The sequence below is a fragment of the Balaenoptera borealis genome (genome assembly GCF_965194805.1).
Source record: "Balaenoptera borealis genome assembly, chromosome: 6".
Classification (NCBI taxonomy): domain Eukaryota; kingdom Metazoa; phylum Chordata; class Mammalia; order Artiodactyla; family Balaenopteridae; genus Balaenoptera; species Balaenoptera borealis.
The window spans coordinates 111,379,409-111,406,625 of record NC_138863.1 but is presented as its reverse complement, the minus strand read 5'-3'; the positions used below and the strand labels follow the sequence as shown (position 1 = coordinate 111,406,625).

The window sequence follows — 27,217 nt, the reverse complement described above, 5'->3', positions numbered from 1 at the left end:
GGGTTGGGTAGAAGCGCTTCCCAGCTGGGGTTCATGCTTCCCATGTGGGGAGGCAGGAAAAAAAGAATCGTGCTCCATGCTCCCATGGGGGAGAGCAATACCCGGGCATCTTCCCTCCAGCTCAGGGCGCTTCCCACTGCACTGTCTTGTGGCCGCTTTCAGGCCCAGTGTAGTATGTCAGGTTTTACCGTCTAGCTCCGCACCCCCATCCCTTCCCCAAGGGGACTTGCTTTGATCCAACTTGAATCCATAAGAAAAGCTGGGGTGGGAGTTGGGGACAAGTGAGGACAGTGGGTGAGGAAATGGGTGAGGATCTTCTGCAGGGAGGATCTTGGCTCTTAGAGCCTAGCCCCATGGTGTCCCAGTAAATGTTTGACAACTGCTCTCTGAAAGAAAGGAAGAAAGGGGCCCTGATTTGCAGCACTTGTAGATTTCCATGACGTAAATAGTCCCATTATCATGGGTTTAATGACATCAACATGACGTCACTGAACACGAAGTTAGGACGTTGTACATCACTGTACAGCTTTCCCACCATACAGCTACAATAGATGCAGCAACCTCATGGCTTAGAGGATAGTAACCTGTACTAGCATAATTAGAAAGTGATGAGTTTTGAGTATTTGTTACCTTTACTTTTAATTTAATTTAGCTTTTTATGGCTGTCTTTAGCAGTCAGCTGGCATAATTTCTGAAAAGTTAGCACTCACTCAGCTCTCAGGAGCAAGGTTGAGCCAGCACCCCACTGTCCCACCTCTCAAAAGACCCCTCTGAACTTTGAATAAAAAAATTCAGTCTGTAAACAAACTGTGGTACATCTATAGAGAAGAACATCACTCAGGAATAAACGGGTATGAACTACTGATACACCAAAATCGCAAATGACTCTCGCAGGCATTATGCCACATCTAAGAAGCCTGTATTAAAGGTTACATAATGTATGACCCCACTTTTCTGAGAGACTTGAAAGATAAAACTGTCATGATGGAGAACAGATCAGTGGTTGCTAGGGGTTAGGGGTGGCAGGAGGGAGTGACAATAAAGGGGTAGCATGAGACAGTTTTTTGGCGTGATGGAACTCTTTCTATGTCCTGATTTGGTAGAGATTACATGAGTCTATACATGTGTTAAAATTCATAAAACTGTATAAAAAAGTCAACCTGTGTGATAATTTTAAAAAAAGAAAGAAAAGCCGGCATATTGTTAAAAACAATAACAACAACAACAAACAGAGTTTCAGTCTGAATTGGGCAAGTTATTTTGGGCCTCCTTAGAATCTGCTGTGAAATGAAAGGTCTAGACAGTCAGGAGCTGCAGGTGCCAATGCCTATGAGGGGGACAGTGGATAATGTAAATGGACCCAATAGGGAGAGGTGGGGACTGTGGAGAACTGGTGAGTTTCCACCTGCTTATATGGAACAGCTTCAACTTCTGTCTCAGCTGATGGCTACCGTGATGGATTATGCACCTAATTTGTCTGATCTTTTGAATTTCAAGATAAGTGAGGACTCTGGATTTTTAAAAGGTAAAGTTTCCTTATTTGTAAGCACTACCAGAACCCAACAAAACATGTCTGTGAATCATAATCAGCTGAGGGGCTGCCAGTTTGCAACCACTGGATAGAATGCTCTGTACCATCCTTTTGAACTCTCTGGGCCAAGATTGTAAACCCTGATAAGCAGTTTCTTTGTCAAGAGATTGCATCAGAGATTTGAAGTAACTTTGAAGTTTCTTGCATTACTGAATGTAAAATTAAGCCCTGCTTTTCCCCATTTAAAAGTTGTGCAATTGAAGTACTGTTATTGTGGTTGTCAGAATCCATGCACGGGGAAGAGAACCCAGTGCTGACATGGACTCTTCTCCCCTCTTGGCGGCTGTGCAGGAGCACTTGGAAATGTGACATTTAGTCTGTTACAGATCATAGACTCTCATAAATGGGCCTGACTTCTCTGCACACATTACCAATTTTGTGATGATGAGTGAGAACTGAGTTCATCTTTCATCCCCATTGCCAGACCATGATTGACGTGCTTGCACGCTTAGATTTACACTTGGCATGTAGCAGCAGAAGGCCCATTATAAAGGGCTGAGAAATGGCATTGGGGTAGGGGACAGTATGCACCCAGAGCAGAAAGCCAGGGAATGGAGCGCAGACATGAGTAGGACAGATGAGCTCATGAGTTGGAGGGTCTGGTCTCCAGGGGCTGGAAGGATGGCACCCCTCCCCCACTGTACAATTGCATTACACACCAGCATTGCACACTAAGGGAAGAGCTCTGTTTGGGAGTCGATGGGGGCACGTCTAGGGCTGGGAGGGGACTAGAAGGGGGCTTGCCTAAAGGTACTTTAGTACTCAGGGTTGCATCCCCTGGAAGCCCAGACCCAGGCTGAAGGAGGGTAATAGGAAGAAATCTGTAGATTCAAGAGTCTCACTCCTGGGGCCTCAGATCCCATGAAAGGAAGTCGGACCTTTTCTTGCTAGTGAACTGTGACAGCCAGAGCTTTTGCCCAACAGGGGTTCCCTTCCGTGCTTCATCTGACAATCAAAACTTGTTTTTCAGAGAGAACCTATTCTGTGTAGTTTGGGAAGAAAAGTGACTTCTCTTCCTTCCAGAAAAGGGCATATAACCAGGCCCCTCTAATCAGAGCACCCATTCCCCTTGCTTCATGATCAGTTCAGGGATGGACTTGTGACTCCAGCTGGTATAATCTGAGTTCTTCCTGGTACTTGTACTATAACTAAACAGAAAGAGGGACTTTTCTCTGTGAGTATTAGCTGTAAGAAGGATATAACCTAGAGCATCTTGCCACCATATGGAAGAGTCTATGAAAGGAACATTTAAATGATAAGTGCATTTAAATGGTCTTGATGCTATTGTTGGTCCTGGATACAGTCCTACCTGAAGTCCACCTCAGTACTTTATAGTTACATGCGTCCATTTCTTGCTTCTGTCCTTTCTTCACCCTTCTTTTTCTTTAATCTTAAGTTAGTTTGTGCTCAGTTTCTGTCATTTGCAACCCAAAAGTCCTGATTACTATATCTCCTTACATATGTGATGAATGCTAAACAGGTTGATACCACACATTGAATATATTAATAGTAAATTAAATCTTATATGAATATAAGATCTAGTTTATTTATTCAGCTAATGTATACTATGTGCCAAAACTATGCTAGATACTAGGAATCATATTATGAGCAAGACAGACAATATGGTATTAGGTATTTCGTGAGTACAACATTCAAATAATTCACTCAACAATTGCCTTCTATATGCCAGGATAATGCTGTGATAAAAGAGGGAACAAGACAGATATGGTTCCTTTCCTCATGATATGTAACATTCTGCCTCAGTTTCCTCATCTGTGCAACGGATATAATACTTGTTCCTACTTTCCAAAGTTGTTGTGATGAAATGAGATATGTAAAATGCTTAGAATAATGTCTGGCACATGGCCACTGCCCAGTAAATGGTAGATTGCAGTGTCTAGTACTGAACTTTTTGGATATTCAAGGGTCCTTCTTTTTTTTTTTAAAGTTTGTTTTCTTTTCTACTGCAGCAAGAAGTAGTTTTGGGGGTCAGATAGAACTGGTTCATATCCTGCTTTTTCTAATGAAACTAATGAAAAGACTTTGGGCAAAACACTTAATTTCTCTGAATCTCAATTTACTCATCTGTAAAATGTAAAGTGGAATAATAATACCTTCCTTGAGAAGCCACATAGCAGGCAGTTAATTATTATTATTATTAATCCATTCACAAAATATAATGAAAATATCACTAGAGAAAAATTACTTCAGTGGAAGTAGTAATTAATAACTATTATTATTTTTGTAAATAGCATTCAGTATCACTACTTAATACAGTTCTCATACTTTTCACCAAAATACTTCTGGGAACAGAGGAGGGAAAATTATCCTGAGGGTGGGAGTCTGGGAGAAGGCAATGGCCCAAAGTGGCCTCCTGCCAATGAGAAATCAATTTGTCTAAACTTATGAAGTTTTTTTTTTTTTTGCATTCCAGTCTGTGGTCAATTCAAGCCTATTTTAATGTGAAGATGTTTTGAATTACCTACCAGTTAAATTGCTTCCAGCCCTCCCCTCCCTACCTGATAGGTCAGTAGGAAATGGCTGGTTTATCCTGTGGCTTCATATACCCCCCACCCCCCAAGTCCCATCCCTATATACCATTCACTACCACCCAGTGGAGATCTGCACCACCACTTTGAGACGCACGGCCTCAGAGCATTCTGAGTGACGCTGGGCTTGGAAGTGATGTCCTACTCAATGCTGTGTCACAAAGGAGTGACCCCCACAAGACCCCCATAGCACAAAAGTGGAAACAGGGGTGAGTGGGCCCAGGTCAGCCTTTCCCTGCTTAATTTGGTAAATTTGTGCCATAGGCAACATATACCATGTAATTCTGTCACCAAGATGGAGAGAAGGCAGGATAGAGATGTGGAAAAGCACATCGGTCAGGCCAATAAATCCCTAAGGAATATCCCCCTCCACTAGGCTGTCCCCGAAAGATGCTGGCAAAGGCAGACCCAGACACCACAAACCAAGCCTGAGAGTCAGTAGACGAAATGGGGACAAGAGAGAGAGGAAGGAAGGCAGCTTGGTCATCGAGAGTGAATTGCACGCGTTGTGGGAATAGGGGTGATGAAACACTTTAGAACTGGGCACATCACAGTCTTTTAATATGATGACATATGAGCATTGACTTTGCTGGAGTTGACCTGGAGCTGGCTGCATGGGCCATATGGTTTCCCTGACCCATAAAAGTCACTAAGTGAGGAAGTAATTTATTGCTAGAGATCACTGTCTGCACCAGAATATCCTGGTGTGTTCGGTTCATTGTTTCCTTAATAAGGGAATGGGGACAGGAGCGGGCTGGGAGGGGGCGGGGGAGCAGAGAGAAGAGCTTTGGGTTGTTTCTAACAGTTAGACCGGATTGGTGGTGGGGGGTGGGGGTGGGGAAGAGGAAGATTGGGAAGACTGATGCTTCTGCCGTTAGGTTCACAGGGGTCTTTCCTGCCTGGCAGCTCAGTAGATTGTGGAAGAGAGAGAGCTGGGAACAATGAAGAGGAAAAAGGGGTCAGGAACTTCAAATGCTTAACTTGGGATTTGCACAGTTTGAAGAGAGGGCGTTTCATAAATGGCAGACCATTCAGGAGCCCCGGGAAAGGGGCCAATGCGTTCTAATGAATTGGTGCCATAAAGGAGAGGACTGTTTCCTCCCTACACACTGCACACGGAGAGCCATCAAAACAATAGCTGCTGATAACCTTTCAGTGGAAGCTGGAATTCCGACCGTGATTCCTTTGCTAGGGTAGTTGCCCTGCTTAACAAGGAGCTTCACACAAAGGCGCTGGAGCTGAGCTGGAAGACCAGGCAGCAGGCAGCCCTGAAAATTTGCTGATACACTTGAAAGTGTTTTATTTCTTCTTCTCCTTCTGTTTTAATAGCCCCAGGCTTCTCAGCAGCAATTATTTCAGTGATTGCATCCTCAGTCTTACCTGAAGATGTTATCGTATGAACTTGAAAGAGGAACGCTCCAACTCCTTGTCTGATCTGCTTCTGCTTTTTAGTATCGAAACACATGTACTGACAACTCAGAACATTTCTGACTTTCTGTTTTTCAGGCTGTGTGAAAACAGATTCTGCTGAATTCCTATCTGGGTATTAAAAAAGCTCTCTCAGGGTATTCCTGACTAGGCCTGGTAATTTTAGCTATCACATGGGCTAAATGAACCCTGGGGTCATTTGTCAGCCTTTTAGCAAGTAGGATTGTAAGAGTTAGGCCTAGTTAAAATGTGTCCAAATACTACCTCGGAAGGAATATTTCACCTGGGCCTTTTAACCCACACAACCCATAGGGCCTCTGTCTCCTCTCAGATTGAACCACACCAGCCACATTCTCCTGGGCCCCTGCCCGTGGATCTTTCCAGCTTCAGGTAATTAAAGAACTAGGTACCATGTGGAAGGGTTTGTATCTGGAAAGGAGGAGATAGAAATCTGGAGGAGAATACAAACTCCAGTCGTGTCCTTAAATGGCAATCATTTGTCCTCTGAGGGTGGCCTGGGGAGGACGAACTCAGAAGAGAGAGAGGGGTGTGGGTGTGCTCTGTCCTGTGTGCCTGTTTTAGCTTTTGCAATGTTTTAGCTTCCCAGTGAAATTGTTTCGCCATATGATAAGATCAGGGGCTGTGGAGTCAAGTGACCCAGGTTTAAATCCCAGCTATATTACTATCTAGCTGTGTGACTTTGCGCAAGTTTCTTAACCTCTCTCAGCCTTAGCTTCCCAAGCAGAAAAGCAGGGCTCTTAATAATTTCCTTGAATGGGTTGTTGTGAAGATCAATATCTGGGGCATGCCTGGGAAGAATCTTGGATCATGAGTGGTCCAGCATAGGGGTTCCCTCTTTTTTTCCATAATTGCAAGAGGCATCGAGGTCCCACTCATTTCGTCTATCATCCCTCAACTCAAAATCATGTCCCTGAAACTTTCTTCTCCTAACGTCGTTCTTTCTGTGGGTAAATTTTCAGAGGTTTCATTAATAAAACAAATATAGTCTTTAGAAGGGATATCATCCATTAACACTTTAGCTTGAATTGGTTTAGGGACTAGCTAGATTGATGTTGACAAAGGAGGAGAAACAACAGAGAGGGCTATGGAAATAAAGTGACAGCTTTTTCAGGACAGGGAGCTCAGGGAAGCAGACAGTGGGGAGGGACTCAGGGAAGTGTTGAGTAGAGAGGGAGAAATTGAAAAAGAATCAAGAACCATGAGAAGATGGGAAGCAAGTAAAGAGGAGGCAATGATGGGCAGAGTGTGGCTATTAGCCCCAGAAAGGAGACACTGTTCCTCCTGAGATACAGGGGAGGAGAGAAAGCATGGGGGGCTGAGAGAGAATCCAGGGAGAGAGCAGGAGACTGGCAGAACCAGTTCAGTGGGTTAGAGGGTAAAATGTGAGACTTTGGAGCCAAGTAGGCATAGATGTGTTCCTTGTCTGGGACACTAGCCATCCGATTTTGAGCAATCTATGTATTTCCAGTGATACGTCAGTTACCGCCTCTATAAATGGGATATCTAATTGGAAGAGCTGACTCAGTGAAATACTACAAAGCGCCCAAAACATGCAGGCTCTCGATAGACGGCCCCCTGCATATCATTGCCATCTTCATCCTCATTGTTTGCTGACAGTGGGGACGCTGTGTAGCCTGGGACTTAGAGGAGCCACCGTGGGACAGTAGTAGAAGGCTCAGTGGAAGTGAGATGGGATGGATTAATAATGGACCAAGTTCATGGTGCCCAGTGATATCCAGCGACATACCCAGCCCCAGGATCAGAACTAGAGAACCAGAACCAGGTGAGGGGATCCAGGACGAGGGCCTTGCCTTCCGACCCAGCAGACTGTTACAGGAGACAGAGAACAAGTTGCTCATGTGGTCTGCACTGCCAACAGCTGCACAAGGGGAATGAAGAGGAGTTGAGTGCAGAGGGGTCCTAGTGACGGTGAAGAGCTGATGCCACGGTGGAGTGGAAGGATGCAGTCAAGAGGGAGAGGCCTCAGCTGGGCATTCAGCAGGGAAGCAGCCCAGAAATACTAATGTGAAATGAGGCCATGATGCAGGGACAGTGAGGTCAAGAGGTCTGATGTGTTGTCAGTAGGGGTGTTGCAGTCTGGAGAATCCCCGGATGCCCAGAAACAATATGGATTGCAGCTGTCCAAGAATGAAGAACTGCATCATGGGGAGGGTCAGTAGTCAAGAAAAGCCAGGAGGTGAGGCGATGGCCTTGCTAGACCTAGCAAGTCCACTAGGGAGAGGGATATGTTTTGGTGGGGGCCTGAGCTGAGATGTGCATATTGTGTTTGGCTTGCATATTGTTTAAAAGAAAAGACGGAGACAACACTTCCATATTGTTATGGGAAAAAAATCTTGATTTCTGACTTCTGTAGAAAAATAGGATTTTCTGCCAATCCTGTGTCTGTATTCCTGTATGTTGACACTTCACTGTACCCATTAGAAGGGGGTGTAATTTTTCAGTTTGCCACACTCCTCACCATTCCCTGTTAATCCCCAACAGGTTAAGTGTCATTTGTTATTTGTTCTTTTTTTTTTTTAACATCTTTATTGGAGTATAATTGCTTTACAATGGTGTGTCTTCATTTCTGCTTTATAACAAAGTGAATCAGTTATACATATACATATGTTCCCATATCTCTTCCCTCTTGCATCTCCCTCCCTCCCACCCTCCCTATCCCACCCCTCTACGTGGTTACAAAGCACGGAGCTGATTTCCCTGTGCTATGCGGTTGCTTCCCACTAGCTATTTTACGTTTGGTAGTGTATATATGTCCATGCCACTCTCTCACTTTGTCACAGCTTACCCTTCCCCCTCCCCATATCCTCAAGTCCATTCTCTAGTATGTCTGTGTCTTTATTTCCATCTTGCCACTAGGTTCTTCATGACCTTTTTTTTTTCCCTTAGATTCCATGTTGTTATTTGTTCTTGAACTGTCCTTGGTTTCTCTCTGGTAGGGAAATATATTATGTGTACATAGAAATATGCACCTGGAGGCATTGAGTTCGTGACCTTGATTTGAAATGAGGGCTGAACCAATGAAGCTAGGCCTGGATCCTGTGCCAGAAAAGGGGCCCTAATTGTCCCAGGAACTGTGACCATAGTGGCGCATAGAGAAGGGGCACAGGGAGACAGAAGTAGCGGGTCAGAAGGGACTGAAAGAGGGTGAAGGAATGTTACAAAATGAGGAAGCCACTGTTCCTAGAGCTGGCTACTTGCTTGGGTCCCTTGAGAATCTTGTTCATTCGAAGTGGTTGTATCTAGTTTTGCCATGAGGACTGAGCCAATGAGACTGATGGCTTTGTGGCAGATACTTCTGGTTACCTGTCTAGTGGGAGGGCTGTGAGACTCCCACCCATCTACTTCCTTGCTGGCAGAACTCACCTTCTACTACAGAAGCTGAAAATGTCAGATTTTCCATTGTCCGACCTTCCTTGCAACTAAGGCTTGGGCACTGTATTAATTTGTTTGGGCTGCTAAAACAGAATACCATAGACTGCATGGCGTATAAAAAAAGAGACATTTATTTCTCATAGTTCTGGAGGCTGGGAAGTCCGAGATCATGGCAGTGGCAGATCTGATGTTTGGTGAGGGTGAAACCAAGTCCCCCTAAAACAGAGTTCCTTTACTGACTTTATGATTAATCTCTCTATCCAGAACTTTATTCCCTTTCTTATCCCACCCTTGTTCCCTTCAGGATTGAGGAGTGTCAAAGAAAAGAAGGGATTTGAAACTGAGCAGGACCCTGTGGGGCATCCCCAGGTACAACAAGACAATGGATAGAGAATGGACTTTTTAACGGGTTATACAGGCTTTTTAATGAGGTATATAAGCCAGTGAGCTGGGGATACGCTCAGAAACAGGAAAACACAGTGTATTTTCCTAGTGGATTTGTTAACTTGATGATAGCTTAAAGAACATTTTCGTATGAAGACAAACATGGATAATATTGGTATAGAGTATAAAATTCACAAGATAAAACAGGAGTCTTGAGACTTCTTCCAGGCAAAGATTCTAGGAGCTTGAGATATTACGTGATGTAAGTATGTAGAGTTTCTTTCTATTGAGTGCAAGACATAAGATGATTCAAGTTAAACGGCAGTTGGAGGGACTAAGACACAAGGAAGGATTGTGTCTATTGTGATAATTAAAGGGATTCTAAACTGGAAACACAACCGGACAACGGAATGTCAGAGCTTTGGGTGTTTTCACAAGATGAGTATTGTGGTTTCAAATGCAGTTTTGCCTGGACTAGTTTTCTCAGCTTTCTGGGTCCTTGTCAATGTCTTGCCATTGTTTTGTATTTGTGAAAAATATTGATTTTTTTTTTTCTTAGACGATGACTGCATTCCAGACCCTCCAATGTTTCTTTGATGATTTAGCCTTTGTTTTAATTCATTGTGCTTCTCTAAGTGCTGCCCTGGAGTTATTCTTTAAGTAGTTAATGTGAATGAAAGCAGAAAATTGCCAGGAGTCAGCCAAATGTTGAGACAGATTGTAAATACCTGAAACTCTTTAAGCATTTCCGATAGAAAGGATACTGTAAAATTTACATGCAAGGGCTCTGCATCAAAGCCCAAATCCTAGCTTTTCTTCACACTTTGAGACTTAGACAAGGTCAGCACAAAGGATCTACTGTTTCCACAGGCATTTACATCACCACTCTATCTTGTTATTCCTGACTTTTTGCCAATCATATTGAGAATTTCTCCAGGGGAGCCAAACAGAATAACCAAACCAGCTTTGCCTCCTTGACAGAGAAGAATAGAAAGAAAAGGCTCTCTCCCAGAGACAGCCTTTTCTTTTTCTTCTTTATTTTAGCTGTGTGTTTTAACTTGACACTCTGCCTTTGACAACCCCAGGAGTCCAAGCTGATGAAAAGCTGAGTTAATTTTCTCTTCCACAGCTCAACCTCACATTAATTTTTTTTTAAAACAGGAATTTTGGAGGGGCATTGGTTTAGGGACTAGGCCCATCAGACTTCTTCTCTGGGTTATAAACCCATACTCTAGGGTTACCTGTACCCCTAGACTGAGGGCGTGGTTACTCCCTTTGGTTCTGTCGGCAGTGGCAGGCGTTGTGGCTGACGCCTGGAGGGTGGAAGGAGGGATGGGAAGGTCTGACAATTGCGTTCGGGGGGCATCTGCTCCCCCTTTGGGAGAAGGTTTATCTTGTGCCAGCTTGTTTCTCTGGGCTAGACCTGCTCTGTTCTGCTCCAGCAATTCTCTGCTTCAGTCTTCAGACTCTGGGCAAACTAGACTGGTCCTTCTTCCATTACCCACTCGGTCAGTCTTTCAACAAATTGATTAAGCACCTAATCATTGCCGTGGTGTTAGAAAGCTAACATTACGTGGACCTTCTAACATTACGTGGCCCTTTCTCAAGAAGAGGAGTGGAGTGGAGTGGTTAAGAGCAGGGAGTCTGAAGCCCAATTGCTTGGGGTTGAATCCTGGCTAGCTGAATGACCTTGGCTGAGTTCCTAAACCTAGGCAGGTCCTGGGTAATAACATCCCACCAGCTTCTTGTGAGGAGTGAATGAGGTATGGCATCCTCAGAGCTCAGCCGGTACCTGGGAGGACAAAGCAAGCTGGTACATGGTCGTTGTTGGAATCCTTGTCATTGTCACTGGTGTTTAGGAACTCACAAACATGGCGGCCCTCCCCTGGAGCTCTTCTCCTTTCTTGGGCATTTTCATGCCTTTTCTCCTTCCTGAGCTCTCCTTGGCCCACCTCAGTGATTCACCAAGTGAACATTCAACGCCTGCCATGAGCTCTGCACTGTGCCCAATGCTGTGGGTGACAAAAGACTGGGTGTCACCGGGTCTCCAAGGGGGTCTGCTTTTTGAGGGGAACTATATACTGATACACACAAGGCCAGGCAGGACTCAGCATATGCTGATTTGTGTGCTAACCAGTGTTGGGGAGCTAGGGGGGGTCGGCGTGTTAGGAAGGGGGTGAAAAAGAGCTGGCTCCCCCCTGATTGGCCATAGAACCCTGGATACGTCATTGTGCCTCTTGGGTCTCACTTTCCCCATCTGTAAAACCAGAGGGTTGATCAACCGTTTTCAAACTTTTTAGACCAGGACCCACAATAAGAAATGTCCACAATTTTACGTCATGACCCTCAGGACTACATATATAACTGAATAACAAAATTTTATAGAACAGTAATTACTCTTTCTACGTGAAATTCTCTGTTTTTCTATCTTTAAAAAATGCCAGTCATAACCCTTAATGTTGACTTCCTGACCCCTTCATGGTTCAGTTTGGAAAACACTCGGGTAGATGATCCCCCAGGGGCCTTTCAGCCTGTACTTTCTATAATTTTAGATCTACATGGGCTGTATGGATTTAAGAGAAGAAGAAATAATTAATTTCCCAGGGAGATGACTGGCTAGAGCCCAGCTAGGTCAATTTAAAAGAAATTATATATATGGTTGGCTCCCTATACCAGCTTTCTGGAATTCAAGGACATGGTCTAAAAGGAAGAGAAGAAGCTAATTGTGGCAATTCGTTTGCTGTCACGGGGTGAGGCTGTGAAGAGTCACCGTGTGCACTGCTCGTCTGGACTGGGTTTTCACTTGTGGAAAGAGAAGAAGAAATCTTGTTATCCAAGTTTGCTCTTGCTCTCTAGAGTATGGGAATTCTGGAAGGAATCTACTCTCTTCAGGGGAAAGAAAAAAAAAGCCAGCTTGTTTTAATCCCTAAATGGATACAGTCTTGTGAATTAGGGGACTTGAGAGAAACGACTTCCCTGCCTGTGTAAATGTTTGTTTTTGCCCTAATGTGTTTGTCCATTTGCTTGACTGCTCAGGAGATAGTCATCTAGAAACACAAGCTTCAGGAGAAACTTAAAAAGCAACTAGAACAAACAAAACCCAGCACCCAACCCCCCAGACCTGCGACCTTCCATGCCAACATCCTCAGCCTCTCTGTTTGTAGAGAAAACTCACATCCCAGTGGGCCCTTTGAGAGTATGCTCTGTACTGGGGCTTACAAACACGCAGGCATTTCAGTGGCACACCTTCATGTTGCCCTGAATCAAATCAATTAGAAGATGTCTTTCTCTTTCTCTCTCTTACGTGTGGCTTTCTCTGGCTTTTTGCATCCTAAGGAAACGTGTGGAACTCCCAGTGACTTCTTTCTGCGATCAAATGCCCTTTTTAACCTCTTGAGCCTTTCAAAGTGCTTCCCTCAGTCTGGACTGAAGCCTGATCAACACCTGCAGAGACGGGCCCTTTGGGAAAACGTCAGCCAGCAGCCTTATGGGTGCAGATTTTGGCTGGAAGAAGGCAAGGCTGCTTTTCTGTCCTTCTTGTCTGTTGTCTGGCTTAGATTTTGGTTAGGAACACTGGGTTCTGAGTCAGTGGGTTGGGCAGGTTTCTGAACCTCCCATGCCTCTATAAAATGCAGTTAATAATAGTATCACATTTATAGGATTACATTATATAATGCATGTCAGAGTGTTTAGAACCATGTGGTAAGTTCCTCAATGAAGAGCAATCACTAATTTTATATACACATTATCCCAGAAAGAAGGTGGAAAATTCTAAGATGGAGATGGACAGAAGGAGCTAAAGGAGGTACCACTTGCCTAAGGCCATATTGCAAGGCCAGGAAGTTGGAACCAAGATGGTGTTCGGCTCCTCCCATCCATCTAACTGGGGCATGGGAGGGAGGCGGCACGTAGTCCTGGTGAAAAGGGGCCTAGAGTGGGGTCTTTGGATAATGAGGACAGAGACACCAACCCTGCAGGGTTGCTAAAAGGATGAACAAACCAGTGGATAAAGCATTTGATTGGAACTTGGCACATAGTAGGGGCTGGATAAACAGTGCCTATCATAATAGCCTTCTCTTCCCACAGCTGGGCCCCTTCCTCAGAGCTTTCTGAATTCAGAGCCTTCCTCAAGGTAAGGAAATGGCAGTTTGCTTGAATACAATGGTCTTTTTAAGGCAGCTCAGATGTTTATCTTATTCCAATATTTACCCTATTGAATAGGATTTGGGGGTGTCTTATTTTTTATTGCTCTGGGGAGTGAGGTTTCATGGTGTTAAGTTGAATATCAACTTTTAAGTGAAAAATGGATAAAAGAGAAAAACCCTCTTCTGACCCAGGGGAGAAAAAGGCTCTGGTAAAATCTGGCCTGGATTCTTCTCCACATACCATCTTGGGGACAAAGAGCCCAGGAGAATAGCTGAAACGGGTTAGGATTGGTTCAAACATCTGCAGAGGTTTAGCAGGAATCCTGTCCAGGCCTGTGGCCAGGAGCATCTGGGAAGTTCTAGCATCTGATTGCCTATCAGCGATGGTGCCTTGTCCTGAGCCCAGAGCAGCTGCAGACTGAGCCAGAGGTCCCACCCTCCACTGCCAGGTGGCCCTAGGTCTGGCTAGCCTTCCTGTTTTATTTAGCCTATGTTAAATCCTACATCATTATTTTTTTCCATTTTGGCTGAAATAAACCCCCAGGAAATAGGACTTATGATAACAGCTTCTTCAAAGAAGATGGACAATGGCGAAATTAGCCTACACTGTGGGTGTAGTATATGTTCAGCTGTCAATACTTCCCCTTGGAACAGAAGACTTTACAATATCCTTCAGAACCACCACTAAAAGTTTTCCCTTCAGGTAAGACTCAAGACAATAGGTGTATATTCAGAATATCCAAAAGTTTTGAGCGTTTCTTCTTTGCCTGCAATGTCAAGCACTGGATATATTTTTGCTCAGTTAATCCTCTCTCTCAATAACTCTATAAAATAGGGTTTTACAGATGAAGTAACTGAGGCATAGCAAAGTTAGTTCACTTCAGGATTAAATAGCGAGTGAGTGACAAAGCCAGGGTTTGAAAGTGTGTCTGTGTAACTCTCAGAACAATAGTCCTCTTGGGGCAGTTCTTGGAAACTAAGCATCCGTGGGTATGTAGAGGTGGTGGGTTTTATTTCCCTCAGTAAGCTTCCATCAGGTTAGAGGGACGGGACTGGCCAGATGAGGTGAGAAGAGAAAAATATTGCTTGTAAGATTAGGATTTAGATCCCAGCACGTGTTGTCTATATGGTACAAACTAAAATCCTTTAGATTTCCAAGATGCTGGGAGGTGGGGAGGATACTCGGCCACTTCCACCCGACCTGAGCAATCTCATTTGTCCTCTTTAGTGGTTGAGGGAACCATGCACAAAGGGTCATCACAAGAAAAAGAGTTCTCATCACAAGGAAAAAATATATATATTTTTCTATTTCTTTAATTTTGTATCTAAATGAGATAATGGATGTTCCCTAAACTTATTGTGGTCATCATTTCATGATGTAAGTCAAATATTATGCTGTACACCTTAAACTTACACAGTGATGTATGTCAATTATATCTCAATAAAAATGGAAGGAAAATAAACCAATAAGGAAAAGACACATCCAATAGAAAAATGGGCAAATAATAGGAACAGAAGAAAAAAAGGCTCTTGCCTTCGATTCAGAATCTAGCAAGGGAGAAATACTGATTCTCAAGTGAGAGGTGCTATAAGCAGGAACAGGTGCAGAGGAATCACATCAACTGTGTGTTAGTTTCTGAAGTTAGCAAAAACCAACTGAGTAAAAATTACCCTTACTAGATCCCTTAAATCCCCTATGTATAGTATAATGATTTTGTGTATACAAACCTTTACCTTTTGGTGTTTAAGAAGTACTGGGACAGATTAAATGCCTACCTGCAGAGACCTGTAAATTCAACTGATTCTTTCCTTAAAGGTAATGGAGGGATCTAGGCCCGTTTGGGGCCTGTTGGGTTGGAGGTGCCCCAAGACCTCTGGTTGGAGCTGTCCAGCACAGAACTGTGAACACAGACACAAGCTTAGCTTAGAACTGGGGAGAGAGAGGCTGGACATGCAGTAAGAATCAGCGCTCCTGTGTGTAGAAGGGCCTAGTCAGGGAGTGAGGAGACATGGCATCTTTTGCTCAGTCCCGTGGTGAGGGCTTCCTGTGAACTTGTCTCTAAGGTGCGAATGACCTCATCAACATCCTTCCGCCTCTGAGAACAGAGCTGCTGGGGATTCCTTGGTGTCTGGCCCAAAGCAGGAGGCTTTGAAAGGGCAGAGAGATGACCATGGAAGATACTACTTGACCGCTTCTCACTGAAGTGACCATATGTCTACCCAGGGATTGGAGACCTTGGTGGGCTGGAGTTAGGAGTGAGGGTGAGGAGAAGGGAGACACACCATGGCTGCCCCAGCTGCCTGTGTAATGTGGCCTTCTTCAGGCTCCCAGGAACTGAAGTGGTGGACTCTCAAACTTTACTGGCCATAAAAATCATCTGGAGAGTTTATTAAACTTCATAATCATGGACCTTATCCTCAAAGACTTTGAATCTGCATTAGTTTAGCTTAAGGTCCTGGAACCTGTATTTTAACCAACACTCCAAGTGCTACTAATGCAGGATTCAAAGTGGCATAAAGGTACACACAGTATAGACGTATATTTTAAAATATAAGGAAGATAAAGGTAAGACAATCCTTTGACAAACATTGACAGTCCAAAGGATGGAAACTACCTGTGTGGATGTTTAGTAATGGGTGTGGCTTTGTTGGAAGTCGATCTGGCATTTGCCTTCAACCTGCACTGAGAAACCTTAACAGAAATTGTGCAAGAGACTCATTGTCATATTTGCTGAAGGGCTACTGGGGAGGACCCAGTCTGCCACATCACAGGGCTTGCCCTCTGGGGATCCATGGAGCAGTGTTCTTGTGTCCCAGTGCTGGGAGACTGTGCTTCTCCTCACTAACTGGTTTGCTCTTGTCTGATGGAATATGGGAATCTCCTAACTGATCGATTGGGTTTCCTGGTGTGTTTTCTCTGGGAATCATGGCTAAATTGGTGGCTCAGCCCAGCCACTATGGTTTGCACTGTGTAACAACCACTATCCCCAACTCCCAGGCTTAGTGTTAACCTCTTACCTTTTGTTTTTCCTTCATGGCTTTGGTACTATTTAAAAAAAAATTTTTTTTGAGGTAAAATTCACGTAACATAAAATTCACCATTTTAACCAGTTTAAAGCATACCACTCAGTGGCTTTTAGTACATTCACAATGTTATGCAACCACCACCACTATCTAATTCCAGAGTATTTTTGTCAGCCTGAAAAGAAAACCCCTTACCCATTAAGCAGTCACTTCCCATGTCTCCTCCCCACAGGCCTTGGTGACTGCTGATCTGCTTACCCTCTCTGTGGATTTTCCTATTCTGGACATTTCCTATAAATGGAATCATATGATATGTGGCCATTTATGCATGACTTCCTTCACTTAGCAAAATGCTTTCAAGGTTCATCCATGTTTTGGTATATATCCATAATTCATTTCTTTTTATGGCTGAATAATATTCCATTTTAATAGATATACCAAATTTTGTTTATCCATTCAGCAGTTGGGTTGTTCCATGACTTTTTAAAAGTTTATTTTTTGTATTGTAATAGCTTTTAGCCACCTCAAATTCTTTTTGTAATAAGGCAGAACATAGAGAGGCATTTAAAATTCATCTATATGTCTACACATGTATAGCATCATATGTGATTCTGTACAATGATCAATAAAAATAAAATATTGTCTTCATTTCTAAGCTCAGTTAATAAACTGTGGTTTCTAATTATTCAGAAAAGTATTACTCTATCATATGGACCCAGTTCTGAGCCTCTCCTGTGTCTCCACATCTCACTCAGAGGTCAAGGCAGTTTGTGGATGGGATTCACTTGTCCTGGTGATAGCTGCCACCTGAGCCACTACTGCTCACCAGCAAGGACACCTCTTCCTCCTCAGAGGCAGGAGCAAGAAAAGGGAGCTGGATTGGACAGGTCTTCCCAAGGCCATTTTGCTTTTTACAGTGATGGATGGGTTTCAATTAAAATGAGGTCCTGGGCTCTTAAGATGACTGCGTAGTGTGTGGAGGAGGGTGAGTCATCTGTGTGCATGTGAAGTGCCCATGGCTGTTTGGTAGAACTTGGGCTCCTGTTTCTGTTTTCTTCTGGGAGTGGGTTTAAGAGTGGGCAGCAGAGGCATGGTTGGAAATGAATGTGCTCCGTGCAGGATCCAAGATCACCTCCCTGTCTCTGCCCTCCCCCTTGTCCAGATTCACAGAACAAAACCATGTGAAAACAACAGAGGAAAAAGCGTCCAAACTTCAGCTGGTTATGTTCTTGGAGACCCCAATTCAGCGCAGTGCCCTGAACCAGATCTTGATGCTGGGAAATGGGAACAGGGTCAGGCAAGGATGGGCAGTGGTGTCTTTAGGACCGCGCCCAGTTCAGCCATACTCTGCCTGGTCAGTAGTTGCAGTGGGCAGCTGAGGAGGCTGGGAGAGATTCTGCTTGGCTGTCCTGAGTGCTGCTGATGGCTGGAATGCCAAGAGAGAGTCAGGGTGCCAGGCTGGGCTCTGAAACAAACAAACAATCAAACTTCGGTGTCTGAAATCAATTCAAGACATTCAAGGATGGGCCAATTCCCTGTGGCTTTTTTTTGGGGGTGTGGGGAGTGAGTTTATTTTGGGGGAACAAATCCCTAACCTTTGAACTCGTACCAGAAAGGGTAACTGTGCAGTCCTGTGATGAGATCACTCAGAGCCACTTTGTAGATGTAGAGTTCCAGGTTGACTGAACTGAGCAGCTGGCTTGTGAGCGAGTTTCCTGTTCTGATCATCTCTGGGACTGTCCTGCCTGGTCACACGCACCTCCCCCGCTCAGCCCCACCCTCCAACTTTGTGAACAAAGTGGTGGTGGAAGAAGAGGGGCCGCTGACGCTGGGCTGGTTGAGTTGGCTAGGTTTGGTCTCTGACCAAACGGGAGGTGACAGAACTTGGATTCTTTAGAGGTTTGAGCTAGAACATGGATGTTTCAGATCTGGGTTGCAGATCTCATGAGAAGAGGCAAGTTGAGTTAAAAACCATTAGAAACAGCCACGTTCAAGTGCCAGAGGGCTCAAGAGTAAATGCCAAGTGTAAAGGGCCAGAAGCAGGCCTGAGGGTTGAAGTTCAGGGTCACAGAGCCAAGACTTGGAGCATTAGCAATCAGGTAGGGAACTGAGTAAGCATGTGTGTGTGCACGCACACGTGGGCATGGGCGCACGCACACATAGGGTGTGTGTGAGCACATGTGTAGGCTGAATATGGTGTATATACGTGCATATAGGGTTTGTGTGTGCAGAGTCTTCTGGATGTGTTTCCCTGTTGAGACAGTGTGTAGATATGAATGTGAGTGGTGGCGCCCTAAGCAGCTGTGTAGACTTCGTTGTGTGAATTCAGAGGCTGGCAGGTGTGCGACGATGACTGGGTTGTGGTTGGGCTGCTTGTGAACTTGTGCCTCACGTAAAGTTGAGGCTGGGCTGGGCTCAGTACCTTGCCTTCTGAAGTTTGCTGTTCTTAAAAAGCTGCTGGGAGTAGAGAATCTGGGGTTTCATTTAGAACTTTCTAGGGTTACATTTACTAAAATTAACGGAGCAGTGAAATCTACTGAGGGAGGTAAGCAGAATTATTGGAACCTTAATAATAAATGTGGGCTGACAGCGAAACATTTCTGCCTCAATCCTCTGACTACTATTTTAAAGTTCTAGCTTCTGTGTTCAGTATGCCTTCAATGGGCTATAAATTCAAAGGCCACTCATAGGTTTAAACTGCATCTTCAGGGAGTTCCCTGGTGGTCCAGTGGTTAAGACTCCGCGCTTCCAATACAGGGGACACAGGTTCGATCCCTGGTGGGGGAACCAAGATCCCGAATGCCGCGCAGTGCGGCCAAAAATAAATAAGTAAGTAAATTGCATCTTCAGCTCTTGGTCCCTCTGGTGGAAGGCATTTAGTGGTGGGGGGAGGGGAAGGTGGAAGGCACTGAGTGGCAGGGGAAGAGGGGAATCAGAGTCACCTTAGGGAGACAGGAGGCCCATGGAGCTGCAGATGAACTCAGGTGGGAGTTAGGGTGCTGAGTTCTGGATTGGGCTCAACCAGGGTATTGTTGGGAATGGATTCTCCAAGCCCCCTTCAAGTGTGGCAGTGTCGGGATTGCAGGCCAGTGGCTGCCCGTGGTTTCAGGCCAGAGGGAGGATTTCAGGCCACCCTTTAAAGTGACACTTGAGCTCCTTTTTCTACCACTTTGACAAGTGTAGCAATGCAGGTTTCTGGAAAAATGATCAACTGTTCATAATGGACAAGGCCCTTTATTTTCCAGACCAGTCAATACCCGCTCACAAAATCAATAATTTTCCCAAAAGGTGTGTGTTTTCTGGTGTTTCAGGCTGGGTTAAAAGACATAATAAAATCCACTGGCACCTTCCATAGGCTGAATAGCTGCTGAACTACATATAGCGGGGTGTATACTCTGGGTTGCTATTTACTCAACCCTCACAGCACCCTACGAGGGAGGCAGGCACTATCATCCCCCTTTTACAGGTGAGAAGCAGAGGCTCTGAGAGGTTAAGCCGTGGAAGTGGGCGTGCTTCACCCCTCTGCTAGTTTCTCTTCTCCTAGATTCCCAAGGTCTTGGTTAAAGAGCATCCCTTTCTTATTTAAAAATACGCTGATAGGAAATGCACAGAGTTTTGAGGCAAATTCCCAACAGATTCCACGTAGTGACAAAGTCCAGTCCCTCTAACAGCAGGAAAAACTGTAGGCAAGAAGCAGTTCTGCCAGCCAAACCCGGAGCCGGCTTCCTGCATGTGTAGCTTCCTGGCAGCGGAGGGGCAGAACCTTGGGTGGGGGCCATGTGGGGTGCCCCCAGTGGGACCTTTGGTTTCTGGTCACATTAACGCGGCTCTCTCAGGATCCAGTGGTGGTTAGGAGGATTGCATCCCTCCAACAAAGACCTTTCACACATTTATTAATGAATTATTAAGCATGATGTTCAGAGACATTTTCCTGTTAAAGAATGATCCCCAAGTCCTTGAAGAAGAACCAGCACCCCTCCTAACCCCCTTTCAAAATCTTCCTCCCCACCAGTGTATCTGCAGGGTTCTGTGCTCGGAGACTGACGGAGGTGTCCTGTTTAGGCTGCCACTCTTTTGTTTTCCCCTCCACACAAGTTAATTTTCCCAGGGTCATGTGGCGGCAGTTCACTATGGACACAGCATTTTCCTGCAAGGTATTTTCTGAAACCACCAACAGCCTTTTGGTTTTTAGGCTCCTTATTTAAAGAAATTTGCATTAAGAGCTCTTTGGGCCCCCTCATTTCCATACATGTTTGAAAGGGCAGGAGCTTGAGGAAGGCATGAGAAAAACGTGAATGAGCTGGCTGGCGGTGCCTGCTCTCTGGAGATGCCCACGACTTGTAAAAAGTAGCAGTTTAACTTCCAGTTTCCTTGATATGTTCGTGTGCAGTTATGGAGTCCGGGAAAAGAACAAACGCTCTTCCTTTTTTCTTACCTTTGCTGCTGTGATGGTTATTCGCTTTTGGTTGTCCAGAAGAGAATAAAGTTTTCTGTGGAATGGTTTTTCCCCTCGAGGTGGGGGAAATGGGACATTAATTAAGACCCCCAGTAGGGAATGGAGTGGAATGTGTTATAAGGAGCCATAAATGCTTTGCAATGAGCAACGGATGGGATTTGGTGCAGCACCCTACAGGCAAGATTTTGTTGAGTTTATGATTCTGAAAAAGATGGGTCAAAATACAATTTTTTTTTAGGGATCAAGATTTTCAATGCAACACACACAAAAAAACCTATATTTATTCTACCACTAACTTTTACCTAGGAATTATTTTGCATTTTGTATTTTTTTAATTGTGGTGAAGTATAGATAACATCAAATTTAGCATCTTAATCATTTTCAGTGTCCAGTTCAGTGGCATGAGTACATTCATACTGTTGTGCAACCATCAGCACCGTTGACTTCCAGAACTCTTTCCACTTTGCAAAACTGAAACTTTGAAAATACAATTATTTTTAACCAATGATGTTTTATATTTGGAAATTAGGTTGGATCTGTGATGTTTGCTGAGATCTGTTGAGACAAGAATGTGAGTGTTTTGTGTTTCATACAGTAGACTCTAGGGTAATTACCAAGCCATAAGTATAACTCATTCCAAGTTTTAAAATTAAAAAAAAAAAGAAAAGAAAAGAAAAAAGGAGGCAAGGAATTATGCAGCCTTATTTTTAAAAGGAATATGAAAAATAAGATGAAAATGTAAATTTGAGTGGCATGAGGATTTATTTAGGCTTGTTGAACCTGACTTAAACTGGGGTCCATGTTTAGAATTGAATTAGCAAATTCAATTAGAATTCTAATTGAAAATTGCCGTGTCCTTTAATTACGAATATAGGTGACAAACCACAGCAACGTTAGCAGACCTAGGACTGTCACCAGTAGAAATCACAGCCATTTTCATAGCACATTGACATTACTTCAGATATCTCAAAAAATGATTTACTTCACTATTTCAAAATTATGGCAGTTACTAGGCCAGCCCCTAGATTTTAAGTGCTTCAATATATAGTAATGTCTTGTCATCACTACCTATTACTGTACAAAAACCATATTTTTACAACAAGATTTCAGTGCAGTCGATTTCCTTTTTATCCTGGGTATTTTACATCAAGCATTGAAAAACATTATTCTAAGAAGAGGTTCAGAGACTCCTCCAGCCTGCCCCAGGGTTCACGGCCCAAGAAAGCGAAGAACCTGGGGCTTCATCCCTTGTCTGCCGTCAGCGAGACTGGAGGGACAGTGGGGGTGAAGGCACACACGGTGGGGGGCAGCACGGGAGCACCCCTCCCCACCTCCATCCTCGGTGCACACACTGCCGCTCACGTCAAGTGGTTTGGGGCAACTGACCCTCTCTGAGGCTCTGTGTTCCGGTTTCAAAAATAGCGATGACGATAGCAAAACCCTCGTTGTTTTTAGGAGGTCCAACTGCATCTGAGCATGTCAAGTGCTCACACTGACTTCTGACTTTCCTTTCTTGCTAAGCTAGGCTGAGGGTAGTGGAAATTTGCAGTAGCTCCCACTGTATGTTCAATCAAAAATAAAATTACCTTTGAGATCTGTAAATTATTAAAACATGAACTGGAAGCTATTGTAATTGTGTGTTTAGAAGGCACAGAAGCTGTCTTCCTTCCTTTAATCTACATGTAGGCACCATCCATCAACTCATCTACTGAAAGCCTTCTCTTTTTTTGCTGGTAACGTCAACCATCTAGGCCAGTGGTTCTCAAACGTGGTTTCTGGGCTAGGAGCACAGGCATCACCTGAGAGCTCGTGACGAATACACATTCTCTGGCCCTACCCCAGACCTGCTGAGAATCAGACAATTTGGCAGTGGGACCCTGCAATCTGTGTTTACCAAACCCCTCAGGTGATTCTAATACTCCTTAAAATGTGGGATCCTGTGCCTAAACCATCCCTAACCCCACTGCGAACTCTGGGAATGAATCTAATTGGAGGCAGCTGGTCTCCATGGCTTGATTGACTCCTTGCTACTTGCTCTGGGTTGTACCTGAGATGATCTCGGCTTTTGACCCATCTGGGCTTGCCTTGGCTTTTGGACCTTCCAGGTTTTTTGAAATCTATCTCGGGACTGAATAAACCCTACTCTTAGACTGGTTTTCTTTATCATGGCTACAGGTAAAAGTGACCCTCATTAGCTGGATTCCAACAGTGGAAGGGGAAGACGGGAAGGTAGGAGTGTGGGCAGGTGGGTTGGATAATGTGCTTAGAGCGGTTAACTCATTCTCAGCTCACCCTGGTTTCACCTTTGCCCTAGGTGTTCGTCTTCCTCCTCCCTGCTCCAGTCTACCTGTGTGAGGCAGGCTGTTTGCTGCTTGAAATTGACCGCAGTGGGAATATTTACACCATGGAAACCGCAAATGCTATAGTTCAAGGTATTTTTTTCTTTGTTTTCTAGAGACTCGGTTTATGAGCACACCTCTGAATGCATGATTTAAAACAACATTGATTTAAAACAGCATTGGCACTTAACTAGTTCGTGCGTACTTAGGAATGTCATTCAACCTCTCCGCTATCATTGTACAAAACTGAGGAAAACATAGGTCTAGATAAAAGAGAATGGAAATTATCCATAATTCTACCACTAAACATAACCATGATTAATGTTTTGACGCGTTTCTTTCGTGCTGTGCATTTTGCTTAAATATTTGAGATTATTCAGTTGGGCATCCTTTTTCTTGACCATCATATCATAAGCATTTTCCTGTGTTTTTATTAAAATTATTGAAACCATGTTTTTTAACGGCTGTGTAACATACCACCCTTGGGATTAAACACTTTACTTGATCTGCCTTATAAATAATGTTGCAAGGTCCTTTTTCCTGCATTTTCATTGTTTTCTTAGATCATATTCCCAGAAGAGGAATACTAGATCAGTTTTCGAGGCTTAAGTACATGGTTCTAAATTGTTTTCCAGAATGTTTGTACTAGTTTATATTCCATCCAATGAAGAGGGAGTAACTCCTTTTTTTTTTTTAAATAAATAAGTTTATTTACGTATTTATTTTTCGCAGCCTTGGGTCTTCATTGCTGTGCATGGGCTTTCCCTAGTTGCAGTGAGCGGGGGCTACTCACTGCAGTGGTTTCTCGTTGAGAAGCACGGGCTCGAGGCGCGTGGGATTCAGTAGTTGTGGCACCTGGGCTCAGTAGTTGTGGCACACGGGCTTAGTTGCTCCGCGGCACGTGTGGATCTTCCCGGACCAGGGATCGAAACCGTGTCCCCTGCAATGGCAGGCGGATTCTCAACCACTGTGTCACCAGGGAAGCCTGGAGTAACTCCTTTTAATTGCTGTGTTAACCAAACTAAGAGCTCTGTTTTAACATAGAAACCAGCATTTTGGCATGTTGGATTTGGATGTCTGTGTTGCCTGATAGTCTTAGAAGGAGATGATCAAATTTGAAATGTTTTTTTTTTAAAAGGCATGATATACATGCTATAGTATGTCCTCCTTATTTCTCCCTTTTCCTCCCCTTAAATTGAATAGACTGTAAATGCCTTTTCCATGCCATTTAATAGCCTCCTAAGCATCTTTTAAAATGTCTACCCAGTATTCTGTATATGGATGTACTATATTTATTTAAGCCATCCCTTATGGTTGGACACTTCTGCATCATGTGTTTTCCATTATTGTCAATAATACTTTTTATCCACTGAACTCTGGGTTTTATAGCTAGCAGCCTTTTTTGGGAACAGTTCAGAGAGAAGCTGACTGAATTTTACAAGTTCCCAGCTGACTGACTCCAAGATGGATTCTTGTGCCTGCCCTTTTCACTTCTTCCGCCTCTGACTTTCCCCCCTCTTCCTTTCACAGATATATAACAGAGGGAAGCGCAGGGCTCTCCATCTCCCCCAGCTCACTCTGTCTTGCTCTCCATCTCGGGAGCCAACAGGGCCTAAGGCTGACATAATTCTGACTATACCATGTTGCCTCCTCTCCTTGTTTGTCTAAAATAATTAGGGGCACAGTTAAAGAGGAAGATAGTACTGTGAGGACTAGGCAAGAAATGACAGTCACCTGCCTGACTTATGACACCCTCCAATTACCTATCATTCCTCAGAGGTAACCAGTTACACTTTTCCACTTCTTCAGATGTTTATCTCCTTATTTTTACATAACATAGCAATTTTTTTCCATATTATGTTTTCTCTATTGTTTTCCTACTATAGATTTAGACAGTATTCCAATATCTTAGCGTCTCCAGTTCCCCTCCTTATGTTCTATTGATGTTATACGACAGTTTTAATTAGATCAATATTGGTATTTACATCACTATGACTATATAGACATTGTTCACAGCCGAGCCAAATAGTGTCCTAGAGTTATAATTCCTCTTCTGTGAACCATTTTATTTTTTCTGTAGTTAATATTTGACTTTTTGCTTTTGTGTTTTCGTTTGCACCTGTTACTAATATATCCCTAAAGTCTTTGCCAGATTTGAAAAATACCTCTCAAGGTGGTCAAAACTGTCAGATAATTTATCAGCCTTCCTAGCCCTTTTTGGGGGAGACGTTTTTCTTAGAACCCTCTATTTACTTTCTCCTCAGCTGTTCTGGGATTTCTCGTCATCATTATCTTTGGAATTTACTTAGCTTTTCTTCTAAGTGGGATTCTATTTCCAGGCTCCCTTGTCTTTCTTTCTCTTTCCTGGTTTATTGCAGTGACGTGCCGGTAAATGTTTCTGACCACCTGGGGCTGGAGGAAGGTTGAGGAGGAGAGGAAGCGCTCGTTTGTAGTGTTACTGATTTCTGTGGTATCAGTATTCCCTCCAGGGCTGATTTTAAGTGACTAATATCATGTCACTAAACTTGGTATATTAGTCAGGGTTCTTCAGAGTAACAGAAACAATAAGAGATCTATCAGTCAGTCAAGCAAGAGATTTATTATGAGGCATTGGCTCCCGCGGTTACAGGTGCTGAGAATTCCCATGATCTGCTACCTGCAAGCTGGAGGACTGGGAAGGCTGTTGGGATAAGTCCACTATCAGTCTGAAGGCCTGAGAACCAGGGGAGCTGGTGCTATACATCCTAGTCTGAGGGCAGGAGAAGACCAACGCCCCAGCTCAGCCGGTGGCCAGGAAGCAAAAGGGCCAAATTCCTCCTTCCTCTGCCTTTTTGCTCTCAGGCCCTCTACGGATTGGGTGATGTCCACCCACACTGGGGAGGACAGGATACTTTACTGAGTCCAGCAAGTCAAATATTAATCTCATCTGGACACACCCAGTACTAATGCCTAATCTGGGCACCCCTTGGCCCAGTCACAGTGACACCTAGAATTAACTGTTGTGCTCAGGATTGGGAAGAAATGCTCGTGTGGGCCGGTACGAGCCAGCTACAGCACACCACTGGGTCACCACTTTAATTCGGATGCGGCATCTCTTCTAATAGCTTCCTGAGAAAGGGTACGTGGGAAGTAAAGGTTTCGAAAACTTTCATTTTAAAAAAATGGCTCTTTTACTCTAGCACTTCACTGACATTGTCTTAAGATTGAAATCTAGGTAGGAAATGGTTTTTACTCAGAACTGAGGGGTGTTGTTTGTTTCCAGTGTTGCTGGAGAGAACTCCAGGGCTGTCCTGGGTCCAGTCCTTTGTATGTATCTTATTTTTCTTCTTTGAACGCCTCTAGAATTTTCTCTTTATCCCCGATGATAGGAAATTTCATGATGGTGCATCCCGGACCCCCAGTTGGTCTGTATCCTTAGCAGATCCTTTTCAATCAGCAAGCTCATGCCTTTCAGATCTGGGAAACTTTCTTCTATTTCTTCGATTTCCTCTCTTCCATTTTCTGCCTTTTCCTAGAACTCTCATTTGTTGGATATTAGAGCTCTTGTTTTGATCCTCTAAGTTTTCTTTTCTTGTTTTGATTGCTGGGAGCTGTTTCTCAATTATATTCCGGGCCTTCTGTGTAACACTAGCTGTTCCTGTCAGGGTGATGGCATCTTGGATTTGGGGCTGTGTCCGATGTCTGTGTCTCTTCCGGAGTGCCTGCCTGGCACTATGCTTGACACAACGGAGGAGTAGAAACAGCAGAGCCTTTTCAACCAGGTAGATCTGGTTTTGAATCACACACCATGGACAAATTATGTAACTTCTCTGTTCTGACATTTTCTTGTTCAGAGCTGAGGGCATGTCACCCCATGGGGAGGGAGGCCACAAGCCTGAGGGGTGTTC

The 27,217-nt window shown here is 44.1% G+C and overlaps 1 long non-coding RNA gene across 1 annotated transcript in view; it reads right to left on the bottom strand.

The window, feature by feature from the left end:
- LOC309631463 overlaps positions 1–27,217 on the bottom strand; it is a 75,887-nt gene that overhangs the window by 16,851 nt on the left and 31,819 nt on the right. The window contains exon 4 of the long non-coding RNA XR_014246267.1: positions 15,288–15,410. This is a non-coding gene — a long non-coding RNA (uncharacterized lncRNA). The remainder of the gene's footprint in view (positions 1–15,287; positions 15,411–27,217) is intronic.